A 23,700-nucleotide genomic window follows, 5' to 3' on the forward strand; every position below is an offset into this window, starting at 1 on the left:
ATGACCAATCACGGAATTTGGCTGAGCGTCATTGAAGCATTACGCTATCAGTAGGCTTCATACATTTATATTTTGTCTGCCAAACGGATGAAAAAGTTTTTTTTTATTTGTCTGTCTACATAACATCTTAAGAATGAAAAGAGCTATAGACCTTAAAATGTGCATGCTAGATCAGCGAATTTATTCATTTGGTGTAGCGTACTCCTATTTTGTTCAACTAGAGTGTCCAGAGGACGAGATAAACAATTCATTCTATTCAAGTCCATTCATTGTTTTTCAATACACTTGGTAGTAACAATTTTTATAACAATTATTATCTATTAATTAAAAAATAGATATGCTAGGACCGCGTTCTATTTTTCTAATTATATGTTGTAATAATAGTTACACCTTAAAAACGATATAAATATTTACTTAATTATATAAAATTAAAATAAAGTAGGAATAAAATAGAAAGTTTATATTACTTTTAATAGTTTAATTTAAAATAAATAAAATGCAAAATATATACTAGCTTTTCAAATATTGGAAAGTTATGCCATAAGAAAATATTGTCTATAATTCATATCAATGATCCTACTTCTGAATTAGATAAAATGGAATTGGCAAACTAATGTAATAATAAATATTATACTTTAAATTGTGTTTTCATAGTTCATTGGCTTGCAAACACAATGTGGTTATTACAATATGTGTCACATGTTATTGTAATCACTCCAATAAATAAAGTAGAATATTGATACGTGTTCTTTGAAATAAAGGAAACGTACTTCCTGATTACATTGTGATAATTTAATAAACTTCCATACTCATTTATAAAACATTTATCTGCTTAAAACCTCATCAAATATATCAATAGGCAAATTAAAAAAAAATACAACCTGACTAAAATAATAAGCAACACTTTCAACCCCAGGCGTTTATGTTATTGTAGAGTAAGTGTAAATATTGTTAATGTGAATCTTCATGTGGTGCTTTGAATGTTAAAATTGTGTACATTGGCAAGCCCTATTATTGCTATATTACATGGAGTAATTACCTTCTCCAGCACTGATATTTAACCTTCAGTTGTGTACATTAGTTAGCCCATTATTCCTGTACAACTTAGAGTACTTGCCTAAATAACATTTATAATTAACACTCAGTTGTGTACTCTAGCTAGCATAATTTTGCTATATAATATTAAGTACTTAGCTAGTCCAGAATTATTATTTAGCATTCACTTGTGTACTACAGCTAATCCAATTTTGCTATACAATATTGAGCACTTAACTTGTTCAACACTAATATTGATAACTCAGTAGTGTATATTGTTTAGCACTGTAGTTTTATAAAGCTTTTGTACTTTAACTTGTCCACGATCTATGTTTAACAATCATTAATTTACATTTGGAAGATCAGTATTCATATATAATATTGAATATCTAACTTAATTCGTATCTGTATGCAACATTGAGAAATTCCTTTTGCGTGATTATTAATATTCAAATTAAAATAAAAAAAATTAACATGCTCTCCTTTCAATTAAAAAGCAAACAGCCTCTTAAAAAAATTACTGAATTCAATTAAAATTAAACTAAAGTTTTTTTAACTCTTAACTTTAAAAAATCGGTCAAATTCATATTTACATTAATTCTCAGTTTTATTGTCTGCCTCGTAATAAACGAAAAATTTAGAAATTTTGACCAATTCCATTATCCATCAAGTTCGTTTTTAAAATTCAAATAAAACTGGCTACAATGCATATTTCTTAATAATGTCCAAAATTACAAAATCTATTCCAAAAATTCAAATCGTAACTATTATAGAGATGAAATTAATCTTAAATTAATGTACATCTTTTATATTATAATTAAACTAGTATACAATACACTTTGGATAATATCTAACATACTTTAAGTTTGACTGAAGAGAATTTATGGAACAAAAGGTCAGGTGCAGCTGTTGTGCTCGTAATCCACTTATATTGGATCAGTGAAATGTTTCATGCATATTAATGTCAAGTCAAGCGCCACGGGGAGCGAGAGTGAAATAAACTCAATACGGCGCCAGGTATCTCGTAAAGAGTCTTAATTATATCATTTTTAATTGGCTTAATTGTTAAAATGAAGTTTTCAGCACTGCTCCAGCATTAGCTGTTAGCAATGAATGAAAATCGGATACCACAAATTAACGCAATACAGTACCAGGTATTTCGTATATTTAAATTTAATATATTAAATTTTCTGTATTGTGAAATTACATTTTCAGCGCTGTTTCTGCGTTGCCTATGAACAATATATGAAACTCGGATACCATGATAAAACTCAATAACTTGTGTCTCCCTATAACTTAAGATTTTCTCACAAACCCAGAAAGGTTCACTTCTGTCTGGTTAAAACACTCACTATAACTTACACTTGGTGCACAAAATCTGCTGTGTCACAATTGGACCAACATTTAGTCGAGTGTTTAAGAGAACTTACAATATCTATAACGATTAAATTTTTATTTTATAATAATATTACAACACATACTTTTCAACATTTTTCGTGATGAACCTAACGAGGAAATGCGGGATTAAATTTCACCTTGACTTTTACTCCACAGAATCAATGCTGAACTGCTGAACAATGCAGTTCTGACACCTGTAAAGAGAAAGTAGCCGAAGAACTGTGAGAAATATTTATCATTTTAACCTTTTCAGTCACGAGCGGTCGATATTAGTGTGCAGTGTGTGATTATCCTGACCCGTCATACTTAGGTAATATTAAATAGCTGTAGTAAAAAAAGATATCGTTTCTTACTAGTTCAATAATTCACTACTTTCATAATTTTTAAAAACTGATAAATTTTTCACTGGCGTTATAGATTTATTTATAAGATAGCATTACTTACATGTACCTATGAATGAAAAAGATTAAAAAATTGAGATGGATACCTTTACAAATAGCTGGAATACAAAAGATTTTACAAGTATTAAGAGAAAAAGAACAGATCTTTTTAAATAATTTACAGCATTCTGAGTTCTTAAACCGTTTACTATCATTAATATTCTTGATTTAATTGTTTTCAAACTTGCAATATTAAATAGATAATATAGAGATCCTTTTGGTCAGAATGTATTTGTTCGTTTTATTCGTTGTTAGTGTTTTTAACCACACATGCCTTTTCAATTGTAATACAATAAAAAGTGTATTAAACTTCAGGGATAAGGACTCATACCCGCAGTCAGAAGGAAAATACAGAAAAACGAGAGACGATAAGGCTTTATAATTTACAATCTTATGGGAATTTTCATGCTAATGTGAGACGATAAAGGGAATATTTAATTTTGACACGTTACTCTCACAATGTAGTTGGAGGATATCCTAACATCACCGCCAGAATTAAAGGAAGACGTATTTAAAAATACAGTTAGTGGAAAGAGGCATTAGAGCAAGACAGAAGACGATGTTGCTTTGTAATTTATAGAGGACTTCTCAAGCAGCACAATAAGGCGAGACGACGAAGGCAGTGTTTACATTATTCACTTTCACTGTGTTGCTGAAATGTACGGGTTTTTCATATTAATTGATAGGCTTGAAACAATTACTGATACAATAAATTAGGCAATAATGAAACTAAATGGAAATATCGTAATATTACTGTTTATAATTAATGACACACAGAACTAATTAAGGTTTTTTATTATTGTATTTATTTCGCTGCCATTTTTCTACATAATTTAATGTTAATAAATTTTCCTTTTTAGTTTTATAATACCATAGTTTTGCTTTTTGACCGAGGAATCTTATATTGTTTTCATACTAAGTATGCAAAATCTTGGTAAAGTAATGAACGTTTACTTAGTTGGTTACCGTGCGTAAACTGTCGAGATCTTGTTTACGTTTAACCTTGTTTACCAGCTTAACCTGCAGTATTATTATTCACATCTGTTAAATGGCTTTTTATTTTAAAGAAATTTTAAGATTATAAATACTACAATTTCAAACTTTTCAGTGTATGTTTTTCGATGCAATGTTCTTTCGTATAGTGTCTATATAAATGTAGCATCGGTATAATAAAATTAGTTTAAGGATACTTCAATAATCAAAATGTTTTCCAATTAAAACAAACATAATTATGATCCAAACAAAATAATTAATAATTACTCTTAAATAAACAGTTTATTTGTAATCGTTGAAAAAACATTAAAAACGATGCCACAAAAATATATTGCAATTTTTAGTGGTTTCACAACTGTTGTAACAAGCTACATTATTAGCCTATGTGTTGTAATAGCAATTTATAATAATGTTATTTTATACATTATTATTTGGCAATATAGGAGATTAAATCAAATAATATTCTCTCAATGTGTAAATCTTTTAATATGGCGTTCTATATTTATATAAAACACTGATATAAATCTTCAAACAAAACTATTCTGGTCGCCTCCCCCGTCTGAACCCTTGATGCCATAACACATAAACTTCTTCAGGGTAAACAAAACTCTTACTATTTAACTACACAAAAAAATGGCGCTAATGGATAGTGATAAAAATACTGCTATGAATCTTTGAACTTATCTTTCTGCTTGTCTCTTGCATGAGCCCTTGGCACCTTAATAAATGAACTCCTGCACGGTAAAAAAGGAGCTCTTGCTAATAATATTAAAGTTTCGAAAATTTGTGCTTGTAGGCAGTATTATAAAACACTGCTATAAATCTTTTAACTTATCATTATACTTGTCTCCCGCTGAGTGTTTGGCTTTTTAACAAATAAACTTCTGCAGGGTAACCAAACCTCTTACTATTTAACTAAACTAATCAGTAATAGTTAGTAAGTAACAATGCTTTTGAACGAGATACTACATCAATCAGGTATAATCTAAGTAAATAAATTCTGTAGTAGTCATAGTTAGTGTAAATAATTGTAACTAATCTAGATCTAAAGTATTTGTACCAATAAAATATGTTGAAGTAAATTTAACGGGTCTGAAATGTTTTAATTCTCTTAAGGATTGTTTGTAAGTATTAAATGCATTATTTAGAATTCAATGAATATCTTTTTAAAAACATAAGGTTGTAGCTTGAAAAATATTCTACAACGGGTAAAGAAGGTTTAAGTTTGGCTTAAGGCATAGTTTTAGTATATATATATATATATATATATATATATATATATATATATATATATAGAGAGAGAGAGAGAGAGAGAGGAGAGAGGAGAGAGAGAGAAGAGAGAGAGAGAGAGAGAGAGAGAGAGAGAGAGGTGAGAGGAGAGGAGAGAGAGAGAGAGAGAGAGAGAGAGAGATGAGAGAGAGAGACAACATGTTATTTAAATTATATATATATTTAAATTATATATTTAAATAATAAGTTATCCACATTTTTGCAGTCAAAAAATAAACACTTAATATCAGAGTCAAGATTTTTATAGTGTTCCCTATATTTTGATACAATTTTTACGTCATAACTAAATCATTTGTTATGAATGAAATAATACCTTTGCCATGTTACCGACTGACTATTGAATTACTCTGACACGAATATTGAGGTCACTCTAGAGAATTGATGAGATTCAAGTATGTTTGTAGTCTCCCTCTGCCACTAACCTCTACTTGCTGGTTTATTTGAAGTGTCTTCGAACATTTTCTATGACATTCGGACTTCCTAGAACAACAAGGTTTATTATTTCACTTTTCAATTTGAATATAAATGAATTAATTAAATATCTAATTATTATGAACAACGTCATAACATTACTTGAGTATTAAACTAATACATTTCAACGGCATAATAAACAGGTGCCCGAATTTGTGATCTGCGGTTGGAGATTAAAAGTTCATATGATAATCCCATGTATCAAAGTTTGTTAGATTTTTCTTTATCTCTCTACTTATTCTGTGACGCATTTCCTTTTTTATAATGTCCCCTTTTAGCCTTATTATGTACATCCTCATGGGCCACTAGCCAGTGCGAGGATCAAACAGAATAAGGAGGAGAGACGATACAGTTCAAGGCCGAAATGTACTGGTAAAATGTACAACGGTCACCAAGAGGATTTGAAACGACACCATATTTAACTCAGATCCAAATTCCGACGTCATAGACCAATCCACGATCGTCACTTTGGGTTTGCTCTTCTTCAAGTGAACTCTCCATAACACCACCAAAACTACTGGCTGAGTACGTCTTCCCTCGTAATCACAGCACCGCAAGTACCGATATAAACATCCCTATTCCATGAATGCTCCGAATTTTTTAATTCATACTTTTCCCTGTGACATTTTTAATGCTGCATTTTATGTTAAAAGAAAGGAATGATATATGTATATATTTAAGGACTATTATCGGTTGTTTTTCTTGGTTGGTTTTTATTTTTTAGTGGTTCTACATTTGATTGTCGTCTTATTGTCATAATTATAACTATGTTTTGCTCTGGTAACATGAAATTTACTAAGTGTATTTAATTTAATTTAAAATTGTCTACCACGTTTTTAGAACTGTTATTACTAAATACAAAATACTTTTATACATCTTTAAATAATGCAGAGATTCAATCGCACTTAAGTATTTGTATATAGAGCTTTACGTGTTGTCATGAAGGGATAGTTAAAGTTACTTTAGTTCTCCTTTAAATTATTGAAAAAATATAAAAGCACTGAATTTTAACATTTTGGGCTTACATTAGCCCAATTAACGCGTTAGTCTACATTAAAATTATAAATAATCTTATCGAAAAGGGAAGGATTATACTAATGCTTCCATTGGTCTACATCAGTATTAAACACCATATTGTTCCTACGTATTAATCTCTAAATGATTAAGAGAAGTAATGACTAGAAGTACTAATAGATACACAGAGATGTAATATCACTGATTTGTCACAAATTTAACATATAAATTTAAATGACATGATTGTAAACCAAATGATATGAGAAATATACTGAGACACTGGAGCATTGGTATTTGTGAAACGATTATATTATGGTAATAAAATTGTAATTTCCTATTTGTATAAAATAACAACTACCTATTATAAATTACAACCTGTAATGGGAATTGTTAAACTGGCTACTTCAGCGTACAGAAAACAGAATGTGACATCAAACGCGGTGTGTTGTGGTTTACTACCAGTTTCCAAACGGGCTATCAAAAGCCACCCAGATTGCATCGTTCCCTTTTTGTATTTAGAGGTTACACTTTACATACTTCGTTGTACAGACATAATATAAAAGTAAACAGTGTCATTATGAATACTTTATTAGTATTTTAGTAATGAAGGAACCTGTTAACAAACAAACACAATTAATTTTGTTATAAAATATCAGTCTAAACTTTAACTTCCATAAATTACAATTTATCCCATGTACAAAATGTCGCATTTCATTAAAAAAAAAACGTTAGGCCAATAAATAATAATACAACTATGAAGGCAAGATGCTCATTATGAGTTTAACAGATATTATAGAAATGTAAAATATTTCAAATTCTTTAAACTTTCATTAGTGGTTAAATATCCATAATTTTATATCAAATATACTGTGTTGGGCAATGCATACTTAATTAGTCGCCTTCTTAGACACTCAAAAAATTGTTTTGAAGCTAACAGCGTACATGGTTTTTTCAAACGAAACCGAAATTCGTTAGATATATTTTATATTTAGAACGATTCCTCATTTAGTAAAATAAAGTTAATTGTTTTTTAATTTGGTTTAATGTTCTTAGAAAAATATAATGACAGGTTTAAAAGAATGATGACATTTTGAATAAATAATGAATTTTTTATAAATAATGAATAATAATAAAATTACCGAATTTAGTTTCTTATCAGTTTTCAGAGTGTAGAAAGTTCAAACAACTGTTTTGTATTCTACCAAAAGTACCAAGTAAGACCGATACTTAGTCAATAAACTGATAATGTATTGATAACTGATATCGCCATAGCACCTCACCACCCTCATCCAGGCTACTGATCCTTGAACAATGTTTGGGAGTTTAGGAAGTTACGACCACTGTGTTTCCAGCATACCAAAATTGCAAAGTATTGAAGTTATATTCAATGCCAGTGAACTGATGAAAGGATTGGTTTTTTTATTGATAACAGATGATAGATGTTTATTGATAACTGATATCGCCTTACCATCCTCGCCACCCTCATACAGGCAATTAATTATCCGTCAACAGCCCCGTATAGCTGTGATACTCTTTCAGCATACCTTTCAATATTGATGGTGAATTACACTTCTTCTGTCAATAAACTTATCTAGCCTGTTATTTATGTAAATTTAAATGTATCAATTTATGTAATTTTTTCAATTTTTAAGAATTAGAACAGAAGTTAATTTATCTTTTTTCTTGTTCAAATAAAACTATATAAGAAGTTTAAGCAACTTACGGGGCTGAATTCATTTATATGACCTTATAGGCCTACTATTAAACTTACAAATTATAATTGTAGAGGCTTTGCTAAATATAATTACCTAGGCTACTTGTAGCATAGCCAAAAACAAGGAACCAACAAATCGTCTTGCTTTCTATTTTGTAAATATCTTTCGTACACAACATAACATTTTACCATTTTAACTCTTTAAGCCTTATCATGTGCTATAGAAAGCCATCAGTATAAAAATACATTCTTATAAATGCGTCATTTTAACTTTGTTCTATTGTGAGAACGGAAACGAAAAGAACGTGAATTGAAATACCTTAGAAAATATATGTTTTATGACGTTGATATAGACCAACTATAAGCAGTAAGGATGTTTTATTCTTAATACTATGCAATATTACATTTATTACAATAATTAAATCAAATTCAAAATACTGTCGCAACTGTATTATAAAATCGTTTCCAAGAATAACATTTCAACTCATGGCATACAGGTGAGTAGCAAATCTGCTAATGAACTGCGTGCGGATATGATAATTCATCATTGACAGACTTGAAGTAAATTAATTGGGTCTGATTATTGTTCCGTGGTTTATCGCTCCGAATGATTTGCGCTTGACGAGCGAAGCTTGTTACAAAGGCTATCATTGTCTGCAATTTTTATAATTGTTACATAATTCAATTTACCCTTTGCAGATCGTTCATATGTAACATGTGCACGATGTAGGCTATAGGTAAAAACTTTAAGACGTCTTTATTTTGGTATAACATGATTGCTTCATTTTTTAATATATTGATGTTGCTTCAATTTACTTACATTTTAAATTTGACTTATTGCCTGGCAAAGGAAATAATGAAATACATAGTAAATTATAAACGTGTGGTGCCGGTTGACCTTAGGTATAACAGTATTTGACTAAATGAAGCAAAATACAATGTTGTTACAATTATGCGAGTTCAATTTTTTGAAAAACTGGAGGTAAATGAATGTTGCCTGACGCAATTAACAATAATAAAATGTTTCCACAAACCATCGAATAATTAATTATTATATGGATTACTCATACATGGCTCTCTCTAACAAAGTATGGCTAAAGGGTATTGAAAATTAACTATTTACTTTCGGAGCTTAATATTCAAAATAATACAGTTTATAATATTTTGAAATTATATGTCAATTGTAAAATGACTAAGTACTGACTCAAACTGAAACATTACGTAAAAAATGTGGTTGTATTTTTACAGTCTTCTTGAATAATCTATTTGTAAAGTTTAATTTACCTTGAAAGTTTGACATATGTAAAGTTTTTGAAGGAATATCACTTATTTTCGGATCTCTTGGTGCTACAACAGTTGGTGTAGACCATTAATTTACTTCGATGTCTCTCCAGCTATAAAACAGCATTACAGACGTTTTATGGTTCTTTTACGACCTATGTTTCGGAGACTCAAGTACTAACAGACGGATTGACGAGCAGCCTTCGAATGAAACAAAGGTGTTCGCGCACTCCAAAACTCCAACCGTCACAGTCATGGATCTCTTAACCCCTGCCCATGGGTTATTGTTATTAACCAAAAATAATTTTATAGTTCATTTACACCACCAAAATAAAATTTTTACCGTAGATATATAATAAAATAAGAAGCTGAATTCCTGGAATCTACTTTTATAAAAGAATAATAACAGTTTTAATTACATTACAAATAGACAACCAACAAATTCATGCCAAACAGGCCATTCAACCTCAAACCGTCCTATATCCTAAATTATATGGTGCTCACGACTCTATAATACAGAGTATTAAAACTAAGCCTGGAAACTATACCAATGAACTAAATACAATAAAATATATATATTGCAAATTCCAGTATTTATCGTTAATTAGATTGTCTAAAATGTGGTTAAAAAGGTTCTCAAACATAACAAAATTGATGTGAATGCGTATAATGAGAAAAATTATGTAGGTAACGAAATATAATTACTCTATACAAAATAATTGTACTAGTAAATTAAAAGAGTATGACATAAAATATGGCCTTAAACCATCTTGACATATTATTTTTAGTCATTAGTCGTGTATCCAATTTTTATATATTATTTTTTAGCATACGTGGTATTTAATGTAGCAGGAATTCTCCCAAGGTGACCTGACAGTGTTCGTAAGCTTTCCTTTATAGGAGACATATTTTAATTACCTTCTTAAATTCTACCGAGTAAAATTCTATTTAGTAATTGCCTTTGGTAAGTTGTAGGTAGGTGGTAGGTCGGTAAGTGCAGACCTATTGTGGGCTATTATTCTGTAGTTCAATTTTAATAACTAGTGTTGTTTTACGTTTTTATTAAGCAAATGTTGTTGAATTTGTGCATGCAGTCGAAAACACTACATTTTTGGTTGTGATTCCTGACTTATGCTTGTCACAAACACTCTGTCTGATATTTCATAGCCAGATAGTAGTTATCTGTTAGTTTATTTATTCAGGCTGACGATGGCAAATGTACGGATAACTCCAACTTTAATTTCTACATACTAAGCTTCAGTTGGTTAGTGATATAATTATAGTAATTTGAAACATTACATGATTTAAATACTAGAGCTTGTAATAACCTAAAGCTTCAACTCACGTACTGCCATGTTGTATCATGTTTATATCGTATTAATATAAAGATAACGACAGCACAATTTGTTACTGGAGTGTTCCCGTGTGTGCGAGCCTCAGGCTATCTGAATGCAACAGCTTTCTCAGTTCGTTTCTACTTAGTTCATGTTATATCGGCTGTATGAGTTACGTTATACCTTAGTATATATGTATTACTAATATATACTAAGAACTTATATACACGTATGCATGATGAAACACAAATATACTACCGTTTCGTTAGTTATACAAACAAAGCTTAGTAAAAAAATCATCACAAACAGAAAATACACATTGACAAACCACAAGAGAAAATGTTGTTAACTCAATTCAATTATTTTAAATAATATACTATTCAAAAATGTTTAAAAATAACCCATTAAACAAATTTCAATCATAACAAAATTTAAACTAACACAAAAAAGTTAAAGAAAAATGGGATTCACACATACCTACTATTCAGTTTTATGGTTAAGAGATCTGGGGTGCGTTATTTGGAATGTCTCTTGCTTAAAGTTTTTGGCTTTTAGGAGCACTAAATTCATAAAAATTCCAATGCCACATTTAAGTATGCCTTTTTCCACAATTAATAATATACACATTGTTCTGAAAATGGTTGTCACAAAACTTCTGTGGCTAAAATGACTCGTGATTATAAACTAAAAATGTAATACAAACATAGGACGAGAATTGTTTCATTTAGGCCTGGCCGCCATTTTTGTAAGATAAAAAAATATCTCTAGATCTATTAAAGTTACAAATATCAAACTTTTTGCACAGCTTTTGCAAGTAATAGGTAAACTCAACAAATTATTGTGTTTGATTTAAGATTAACGAAGTTTGTGTCAGTTGACAATTTTAAAAGTTAAATAACAAAAACAAAACCAGTATATTTATACTACATTTGCAAGATTATTAAATGAGTTGAAATGTTTATTAAAATTCTAACGGTATCCGTCAATGCATAACCGAGCAGGCCTACTAGGTATGTTTGCACAACTCCGGGAGTAACAAACGCTATTCTCAGTTGAGAGGCATCAGCATGTTTTGACATGTTTGTTGCTCCCGGCGTGACTTAGCTCCACACTCTAGTTACCGATATTTGCCAATGGATGTGTTATAGAGCTCTAACTCAACTCTGATAAAATCTATTCTCTGGTTCAGAGCAGAAAACTCGCTTATCAACACTAACAGCGGGATTAGGATACCACTCCCAGGGCAAACACAGCAAGCAGCGTGGGTGGAGGAATGTAAATAATATCTAAGGTCATTTCTATTCCTTATTGTTTCTGCGGTGTTCACTACTTCAATGTTTTGTATTGTGCGTTGTAAAGGCCATTCCTATAATGATGAATACCCTGGACTGTATTAAAATTATAATATTTAATTAACTATTTCAGGTAATTGCTTATTCATTTCTATGAAACTTTTACGTGGACCAATGTTATTAAAAATATTTGTGAACGGATACAAACAAATTTTTAAGAATTGGGTTGCATAATATTTCTGAAAAATATTATTTGTAGTTCTGGGCGTTCTTTGTAGGAAATTTTAATTTAAAAGTATACGTACTCGTCTTATCTTAGCTTCATTCACAATCTTACAAAGGATAATTTTCTGCCACGTTTGGTAATTTAATAATTTATATTTTCTACAGGCCAACCGGCATCACCTAAAATCCATATTTTATATTTGCATATTCGTTATTAAAATTTAACTCATTTGGGGGAGTTTATTTTAGAATCATAAGTCTATTTTCATTGTTATATTGTAATAATAATTCGTCTTAGCTTTTTTATTTCCTGTTATAATTTATAAATTAATGAACAGTTAGACTGTTATTTACTTCTTAAATCACTTAGAGCACATTCAGTGATTACGATAAAAGTATATACTAGAAAATGCACATCACGCGTGAATAAAATGTTTAATGATTAGAGTATCAGCATGTGACATTGGTATGGTAATTATAAAGATTTCCAAATTGTACCTATAAAAGCTGATAGGTACACTTTTTCCTAAACAATATCTACTAGTTACAAAACTATTAACAAGTTCTTCGAAATACTTATTGGTTCATATATGTTTATGATTAAAATCTAAAAATGCAAAGATATTGATAAAGACAATCTCCTTAAAATGACCACTCAGATGATATACTTAATGTAGACCATCTATAATTATTGATTATACAACGCCAAAGAATTTAATGCCTTCTTAGGTAATGTAATTTTTAAATCTAAAACTGTAGTAATAAATTTGTAAACAATACGATATATTTAACACGTCAAATCATTTAAATAAGAATTTTAAATAAACAAAAATGTATTGTAAGTTATGAATGTTGAAACATAACTTTAGAATGTAAAGCTCTGACATTAGTGTGGGTAAAGCGGTTAGCCGATCTCAAAGCACCCGGTAAATAACTAAGGCGGTTTACTGCTTTTGGAATTTTTCTCCCCTCACATAACTTCAGGCACAACATTTTACTAGCGGAATTCCTCAACACTTTCTCAGATAATATTTAATTGGCAACTTTGGCATTCTAAAACATTTGACTAAAATAGTATAAATACTTACATTAAATATAGCAAACATATCTAAATATACATTACTATTATATGAAGTAATGCCTGACCAGCAAGGCAAAATCCTGTGAATCAGCACTGCACCAACTAGTCAGTAATGATTGAGGATAGCCTGTCCGCCAAGGAATTGGCATTGTGCACCTTCATAGATATTGAAGGAGCTTTTGACAATGCCAGATTCACTGCAATGGTAAGTGGAGCACAGCGACGTGGCTTCGAGCCAGCTCTGTGCCGGTGGCTTAGGGCCATGCTGTGCTCCAGACGGATCAGGGGCCGATCTCAATGAAGAATCGCTTGTGATCGCACCAACAAGGGGATGTGTCCTCAAGGAGGTATCCTGTTCACCTCTACTGTGGAATCTAGTAGTAGATGGTCTACTTGAGGACCTTTACTAACAATGGAATCTATGTCCAAGGATATGCAGACGACATAGTCCTTATGGTACAGGGAAAATATACAAATGTTGTTGTTGATATCATGAATACCAACCTTCAACATGTACACAACTGGTGTCAGGGAGAGGGACTGAAAGTAAATCCCTCTAAGACAGTAGTTGTACCATTCACTAGGAAAAAGAACCTAGAGTCTCTTTCTAGACTGAAACTCGCATCCACTCAACTTGAGTGGTCAAAGACAGTCAAATATTTAGGACTGACTCTAGACCATAAGCTTACGTGGAATGATCATCTTAATAATATCATGCACAAAAGCAAAGTGGGCGCCTCATGACGTCCAGGAGACTTACAGGAATCTCATGGGGCGTAAAACCCCATATAGCACTATGGCTTTTACAAAGCAGTTGTAAGGCCTCAAATCACTTATGGTTCATCATTAGTCTGGTGGAAAAAAAAAAACAGCAAAGGTGAAATCAGGTAAGAACTGCCCAAAGCCAAGCTTGAAAGCTTACAAAGGCTTGGCACAATCTTTGTAACCGGAGCATTCAGGAGCAGTCCCTCAGCGACCCTCGAGGTGGCTTTAGGACTTCTACCTCTTGATGTCCATATAAAAGCTGAAGCGCGTAAGTCAGCTTTATCGGCTGATGGTTGCTGGCTTGTGGAGGAATGGCGCGTCTAACACGAGCCATGGCGCCATCACTGAAGCTGTAAACCCAAGCGCTATTCTCGAAATGGTCTCCCGACATAATGAGAACGGAGTTTCGTATTCAATAAGCCATTCTCTGTTGACTTCTACTCCAGAGATGAGTGGAAATCGCAAGATAACATCCCAACAATATAGAAAGAGCTTTGTCTGGTACACGGATGGCTCGCTTATTAAGGGTTAGAACTGGATATGGAGTGTTTAGTCAATCCCCTAGAACTGCCGTTTGCGGCAGTTTGGGTCGGAACTGCTACATATTAGTAGTATAGAAACAGGGATTGACCAACGCCCCAAAGACGAGGATGAGACGACAGAGGATGAGGTCCAAAGGTCAGTGCGGGAATTTTTCCCTCACTCGCGGGAATTTTTTCCCTCAACTATTCACGTGACCGCGGCCATCTTGGATCACGTGACCGCGGCCATCTTGGATCACGTGACCGCGGGAATTTGTCCCTCTTTTGCGGGAATTTTTTTCCCTCATTTGCGGGAATTAATTGGCTTCCAGAGAGTTCTAGAAGCTCACGTGTTACACAACGTGATTTACAGCCCATTACGTAAATCTTTGTTGTCAAAGTAGCGGTCCTTCTAACCTAACCTAACCTAACTGTTCGTGTGCAACAACTTGTTTTTTTTTTATACTGTACTGTTTCAGCAGTTGCTTAAAAATCTATGTTGTCGATTCTCTCTGATATTTTATAACCGTGTGGATTACTCAAAGTGGTGCAACACACGGGGGCGGCGGCAGTGAGACAACGCGGTGAGTCAGCGGCGGCGGCCGGCGGTGGCCCGAGTTACACAACGCGGCGTGAGTCAGCGGTAGCATACGCGTAGTCTGACAGTCTGGGTGCGCGGTGGTTCAGGTAAACAAGACGCGAGTGGTGGTTGTATACGAAAACGTGTTAGGTGTTTGTGTACCGTATGTGAAACTGTTGTCGATAGAGAACGTTGTATGTGCGACCCGTACTGACATCACTCATAGTGTACAGAGATTGAGGCAGTGTCGGATACTAGGTAGTCCGCAGTTGACCAGTACCAACATGGCTACCGTGTCGGGTGCAATGCCCAAAGCGAAAACTGCTGCTTGTGGTGTGTGTGGCAAAGTGTTGGTTAAAAGGTGCATGTTACGGCATCAGAGAACCAACACATGCAGGTCGGTCGGAGGCAGTCGACTTACGAACTGATTGTGAGGAAGCCACCGCGTGTCAAAATTCTCGTTGTGAGGAAGCCAACGTAACAACGATTAGTCTAGTGAACGCGTTGAACACTTGTACACCCGGGCACTAGGCCAAGTCTCTGATCTGATTACCCCATCAATACTACAAAGTCGTGAAACTCGAAAAAGTCGACTCTAAGGACGGATCGACCATTTTGACAACGTTTGCGTCATTTAGGTGGTTTTCAACGTGTGCTACGTTTACTTGCCTATACATTTCGGCGACCGTACTGACTAATGATATCATATCGAGTTACAACAGTGGAGCCCTTCGATGTAATACACCTGGTTTACAAGGGTGTCGAAAACCCAAATACAGTTTGAAATCAAATCCAAGCATTAAAAAAAAATAAATAATAATAAAAAAAAAAATGGTTAAAGACGTGGTGTTGGGTACTCTCAACGTGTACATCGCAAGTGGGAGCCACCCCCGTCGGTTCTCTTCGGTGGTCGGAGAGTTGTGTGTAATCAGATATTGTGCAACCTCGGTTTACGCTGTCCGAACGGAAACCATTTTTTTTATTTATTTATATATATATTTATTTATTTATTTAAAAATATAATAATTTGGTCGCAACACAGCCTTTATACTCACAATGAGGAACTTTATCCGCGTCAAGAGTACTCAATATCTGAGAGTGGGATGCGTGTAGAACCAGAGCTGCTTTAAATACCGTTGTCTTACCACATCATACTCAGACTCTGATGATGTCGAACCTCCCTATTCTTTTGTACAGCATATAGAGTGATCATAGCAGGTCGATAATTGGTTACACTTTATACAAATAACAATAAAGTACTGTCAAACTTTATACACCTGTGAATATGCATTATAGTCACTTTTCGTTTTACTGATGATGAATCTCTACCGTGAGATCGAAATATCAATAAGATTTTAAATGTACATAACATTTTATGTGCGTATTACATCAGACAATAATAAAAAATCTGTGAGGTGGATTTCTTTTTTTCTTTTGTTTTATTGGAATAAATAACGACATTAAAAACTGAACATTCAAGGTTCACAACCCGAAGTCAATCCCAACAGACTTCCATTTAACTGCAGTGTTTTATCATCCATCGAATCTAAGGCTATAACCAGAGTTTAGTACTTCTGTCGTAAGTACTCACGTTTGTTGTGTTTTGTGACCCTCTCCTTTATTGGTGTTCTCTACCAGTCAAACAAGACCTTTAAATAGAGCTAATGAAAAGGTCATAACACAGGCTATTATCAAATCGTACGTACACAGTTGAAATATACCTATATCTGGTTTGAGGATTTCATATTGAAGTATTACAGTTTTGTATTAGTTTAAGGTAAATGTTCTGATAACTAGACGGGTTTTTAATAATTATTGAATTACCTATTATAGCTATACAAACATTTAAGTTACTTAATTATCTTTTACCAAATACACAGGTCTAAACCAAACAAAGGTTTTATACCAGAAACCTAATGACCCTAAGCTCACGGGCTTCAAAAATTTAACATGTATTTCGGTACAATAAAATTCCTGTTGTTTTTAGTCCCCGGATATCAAGCTAAGTTAGCATTGAAAACCACTAGTTCTTTATCGTACAATATAAACATAAGGTTGAAGTCTAAACTATCAACCAACAACCTGCTGTTTACATCACATAGCCTTTTAGGCTTTAGACTCTCACTTCTCAAGATTTTTATATTTTTAAAGCTATGAATAGAGAATAGCCTGACATACTCTAGATAGTGTATGACCATCTCGAGATAGTAAAGAGTAGTAAAATATGGTCGTATTTTTATTGCAGAAGTCATAAGTAAATTGCATCTACACGTCCAATGTTATGAACGGTAAACAATATTCATATTATTATAATTTGCTACATTTATTATTAATTCTCAGTAAAATTTTAAATATCCGGTAAACAATAATATTGCAACACAATGAGAAATATAATATTAATTCATTTAACAATAAGATATTTCTGGTTATCGTTACGTCAGAGGGGGGTTTAGGGAAAAGTAATTTCGTACAAAAGCTACATAATACATTCTTTGGCATTAGCTCTGACATGTACTAAATCAAATGAATGAAAATATGTGACGAAAGTAAGCACATTGTAAGTCGGCCCGACTGAGAGAGGAGAGACAGTTATTGAGGAGTGATTGAATACAAGCATATTCCATGTGACAGGGGGAAAAGAGAATTTTCACCGTGTTGGGGGGTGGAAAGAAAGGTCAAATAAATGCAATGCTTTTCAGACAGTGGTATATAAATATAATTTATCTTTGACGTTTTTATTACATGTTCCCGATTTGTGTATTTAATTGGGTTTACTTTGCAATAATACATTTTATTACATTGTATATTTATAATAAAATGTTCATGATACAAGTTAATCTATTGAAGTATTTAAATCGCAATTAACAATTATGTTTAACTATAATAAGAAACGAATTGTTGTGTGTCATAAAGTTTGTAACCTGGAACTTCTGGGCTTGAGAGTGTTGTCTTGCTCAACTCCATGCTAAGTCTACTACTACATTATGAAGGGAAGACTATGTATGTATTATGATGGCTTTTTAACGAAACAAAAAGGATTTAATAAGGATTTAATTTAAGGATCTAGTGTGTCCCTCAATCCGGTTAACCTAGATTAGACAAATTGATAAACTTCCAGTAGGGATGAAGCAGTTCCAGTATAGTGCAGGATAGATGATGCCCTACATGAAAGTAGCTCTGGAGACATTGTCTGGGAGTGAAAGTTTTGTCGTCCCCCAAGAGATTTGAGGTGTAGCACTTTACACCTTCAAGCGACCATGTCGTAAATATATAAGGGACGCTTCTTCTTCATATTTATGACACTGCATCTCATCCACATGCCTGCCATAAAAGTGAGTTGACCTTGATATAAAACGTATTAAAGTTTAATTTGCAACTTAACTAGTTTTAACATAACATTTTATAAAATTAATGTCTAAAAAGCTTGACCGTGAAATTCCTCCCACTAAGTAATATTTTTTTTAATCGTTTCGGTAGCTAAAATGTTTATATTTATTATTATTGCTAATAAAACATTTTACTGTCGCGTTTATAATTTAATGTAAAATTGGTAAATGGTGCAAAGTATGAAACTAACGTATGTAAATAAAAAAAACACTTGCGTTTTTACGTAAAAAATACCAGGGTGAGCTTTATGTAATGATGTACTTATATAATATTCAAAATAACAAGTATTACATCATATAGATCCATAATCATATATGTGCTCTCATGTTAGTTGAGCGATTTGTTTAAAATATCAAACTCGGTTCTGCTAGCTTACCATTGACTAAGTGAAGAAAATATTAATTACGTCACTAACGTTTTATTAATTTATATAAATCTCAGTTGTAATTTTTAAAAAGGATAAAAATATATATTTATATAGATCAATAGTACATTAATCTTTAGTATAATCGGCAAATATTTTGTGAATGTATAATAATGTAAAGATTAATTTAAAATACCACTACGTTTCTCAAAATATTTATAAAGTAAGAATTGGTTTTGTATCCTACGATTGTATTTTAAAAGGCTCTATACTTACTGAAAATTCAATGAAACTATAATATATTCGTAGAATTAAATATAGTTAAATGGACATAAATTTCTACATTAGATAATCGAAAAGTATCAATGCTATTGTTAAAATCACTGGAAGTGGGCAATTCTACAACTCACTCAAAATTTTAATTAACTAGATCGATACGGTTTGCTAATTGTGTATTGTTTTGTTTATATCAGTCTTCTAAATGAAACTTCACTCTACAACAGCTTGTATTCTCTAAATTGTTTAGGATAGTACATATTAGTACATATTAGTACATGTTACTTAGGTCATTACTTAGTACAGATATTGTTAAACCACTTCCTCATGAATTTGAGTGTGTTATCAATTACACATTTATCATCAATTTATTATTTAATTTTTAGATTTTCCAAAACATATATTTTAACTACTCCATCTGTGATACAGTTTGCTAATTGTGTATTGTTTTGTTTATATCAGTCTTCTAAATGAAACTTCACTCTACAACAGCTTGTATTCTCTAAATTGTTTAGGATAGTACATATTAGTACATATAGTACATATTACTTAGGTCATTACTTAGTACAGATATTGTTAAACCACTTCTTCATGAATTTGAGTGTGTTATCAATTACACATTTAACATCAATTTATTATTTATTTTAGATTTTCAAAGCATATATTTTAACTACTCCATCTGTGATAGTCTACATTAAGTTATAGATTTTTAACCCTTATGTTAAAGCTCTGTTAAATATTTCTAAAGTTTAATAGTCAGGAAAGTATATTATAATCAAAATTAAATTAGTGTTTGAGTTTGGAAAACACTGAATACTTTCTGCTTCTAATGTGTAACTATAGTAGAGGCTAATTGATATTTATTTCACGTTACGTTTTGTGGCAAAGATTTATTTTTGAATAAATTTGTATTTACTTTATAAATGCAAAATTAATGAAAGTTTTCTAGAATACAAATCTCGCGTGTTTATCCTCACTAACACAAAAATTACTTAGTAATATTCACTTTCGTATATGCAGCAATTTCATATTAACAAATCATAATATAATTCGGTTCCAAAGTTAATAAACTAATTAAAAAGTCCCTTTTTTCCAAATTTTCTACAATAAATTTTTTTAAATAACGAAATAGCTATTATTAGGACTAATATGCTCCCTGCATTTAGAAATGTAAGGTTAAAAAAAAAATACTTTATTAACAGTTATCTTGTAATCCCAGTGTTTAGCTTGTTAAGAAAAGACTTAAGGAATATAATATAATTGTTTATACCATTAACTTGTAAATAAATCATAAACACGAACGTTACACTTTTTAATGATCAGATTTGTAAAACATAGCGAATAAAAGGGAAAGATTTTTATAGTTTTAACTGGAAATAAATGCAACGACAAAATAAAATGACATTGTAAACAAATCATATTATAAAAAGAACGTAATGCACTACTGCGCATTAAAAATAACATGTTTGTCCAAACCAGCATAAAACCCATCCAAGCTGTTAAATGAACCCTCGACTTTTTATTTTATAGCTGTTTATGGTATAAAATGTATTTAAATTTTTACAACAGTTTTCTTTTTGTGAAGGTTTATTCAAGACTTACAAATTACAAGTAAAGTACAAAATATGGGTAAGATTATTATTATCAGGATGATTAGATTATTGATTAGAAATGATTACAAAATTATATATTCTATTCCAAAAATAGTCACATAGTTGATAAAACAATGACACTACACAATTATTTGTATTTGATCAAAATAAACCCCGAAACATTGGATATTTACTACCAACAACAGTATTTTTATCTTAAAATACGGTAGCAGTAGCTGGGTAGTTTGTATCTCCTGATTGCCTTGACAGCACAATTTAGTTCTGCCACTCACTTGTGGTTAATGAGAATCCCACAAAGCAGTACTTCAAATAAGGAAAACTTGAAAATAAATGTTGTGTAACTCTCTAAAGACATTTAATTTATAATAACCCATTGAAACCATTCGTTAATTAGACTATTTGAATGATAACATAACATTTCCTTAATTTAACTGTTTTAATGCGATATACAGAAATATTAATTGTAGTTGATAAAATAGGTGTGTATCAAATATAAGAAAATAAAAAACAAAGTCAATTCAAACTGGGGACGTCTCACAGTGTATAATATGTAGGGTCAGTCAACGTAATTATATAGCGACGTGCTGTCGCATGCAATCAGGGCTAAAAATAAAAAGTGTACAACAGAATTAGTTTTTTTTCATAACCTTGGTCTTTTTATGCTACTTGTTAATACAAAATCTGAATATAAGCAGCTCTCATATATTTTCGGAGCGCCCAATGTTTAAGATTGAGAATGTCACCGAGAGTCAGCGGCAGGTCAATTTGGCAACGCAGCCTATCTCTGGTTTGATGCGGTTCATGGGCCAGAGTGTTTAAGCCCAGCCCTCGACAACATTCTTTACTGTACTCTGTTGTAGGTCTGGCCTGGTATAGGTCGACTGATCTCAAATCAGTCTTTTTGTTTTAGCTATTCTGTAGCAAACAAACTTTTAATTTGCTTTAGCTGCATTTTTGCCAGGAAATATTTTTGTGGCTACAAAGCCAACTAGTCCTATTGCACATAAAAACTAAATAAATTTAAATAATATGAAATAAAAAACAAGATTAACGTACCTGCAGCTTTGAAGGTTATTATATTAAATTTTGTAATTTCAATATATATATATATATATATATATATATATATATATATATATATATACATTAAATTGTATAAATGGCAATAGCCTTATTTAATTACAATAAACATTGAATCGCAAAAAGTACTTGCTCCGCCGGGAGTCGAACCCGGATCTCTCACTTGCCGGTGAATGTGCTACCATTACACCACAGAGCGCTTACTTTTTCCGATTCAATTATTTTGTATTTGGCCGTATCTGTCACATATGTGTTTAAATAAGCAAACTAACATATGATCGGAAGACCAAATACCTGTCAAACGACTTTTATTTACATTAAATTGTATAAATGGCAATAGCCTTATTTAATTTCAATAAACATTGAATCGCAAAAAGTACTTGCTCCGCCGGGAATCGAACCCGGAATCTCTCACTTGCCGGGTGAAATGTCACCCCATTACACCACAGAGCGCTTACTTTTTCCGATTCAATTATTTTGTAATTGGCCGTATCTGTCACATATGTGTTTTAAATAAAGCAAACTAACATATGAATCGGAAGAACCAAATACCTGTCAAACGACTTTTATTTACATTAAATTGTATAAATGGCAATAGCCTTATTTAATTTTCAATAAACATTGAATCGCAAAAAGTACTTGCTCCGCCGGGAATCGAACCCGGATCTCTCACTTTGCCGGGTGAATGTGCTACCATTACACCCACAGAGCGCTTACTTTTTCCGATTCAATTATTTTGTATTTGGCCGTATCTGTCACATATGTGTTTAAATAAGCAAACTAACATATGATCGGAAGACCAAATACCTGTCAAAACGACTTTTATTTTACATTAAATTATATAAATGGCAGTAGCCTTATTTATATATATATATATATATATATATATATATATATATATATATATATATATATTATATATGTATAATAAGTGATCCACATCAGTACCAACTCCTTAACTGCAAGTATAATTTTATAAATACTAATTTTAAACACTCATATTGGATTAACAACTGTCCGGGAGTATATCTCGTTCTTAAGATACTGGACCACTGACTTAATCGTTGAGACTTAAGTACTAAACTGTACTTACCGTACTTACTAGTAAAAATGAACAAATATAAAACATTCACCAAAATATATTATAAAACTTTTAATAGATTAATAAAATGGGACAAAACATGCAAAACTGCAAAAATATCAGTCTGATAGAAAAACAAAATACTGTCAAGCTTTTGATTTACCGTGGTCAGTCCTAATGTACTTTGAATGAGTGTGGTTTTGACATGAGCAAAAATATCCAATCCTCGTCTCATAGGCAATCAACATGTACTACGTTTCACTGAATATATCACTTTAGTAAAGAGAACATTTTCTAAAAATAGCAATTACTTTAGCCTAAAACTCTGGGTGAGATATAAAAGTGTCTGTAGAGCTAATCACTGCATATCGTGTCAATATTATTACTAGTTGTAACTTTCATAAACAAGTTGTTTAGGAGAAAAACCGTACTTATTAGGCATTTATGTATCTGTACAAGTAAAGG

The sequence above is a fragment of the Homalodisca vitripennis genome, chromosome 6 (assembly GCF_021130785.1).
Source record: "Homalodisca vitripennis isolate AUS2020 chromosome 6, UT_GWSS_2.1, whole genome shotgun sequence".
NCBI classification, from domain to species: domain Eukaryota; kingdom Metazoa; phylum Arthropoda; class Insecta; order Hemiptera; family Cicadellidae; genus Homalodisca; species Homalodisca vitripennis.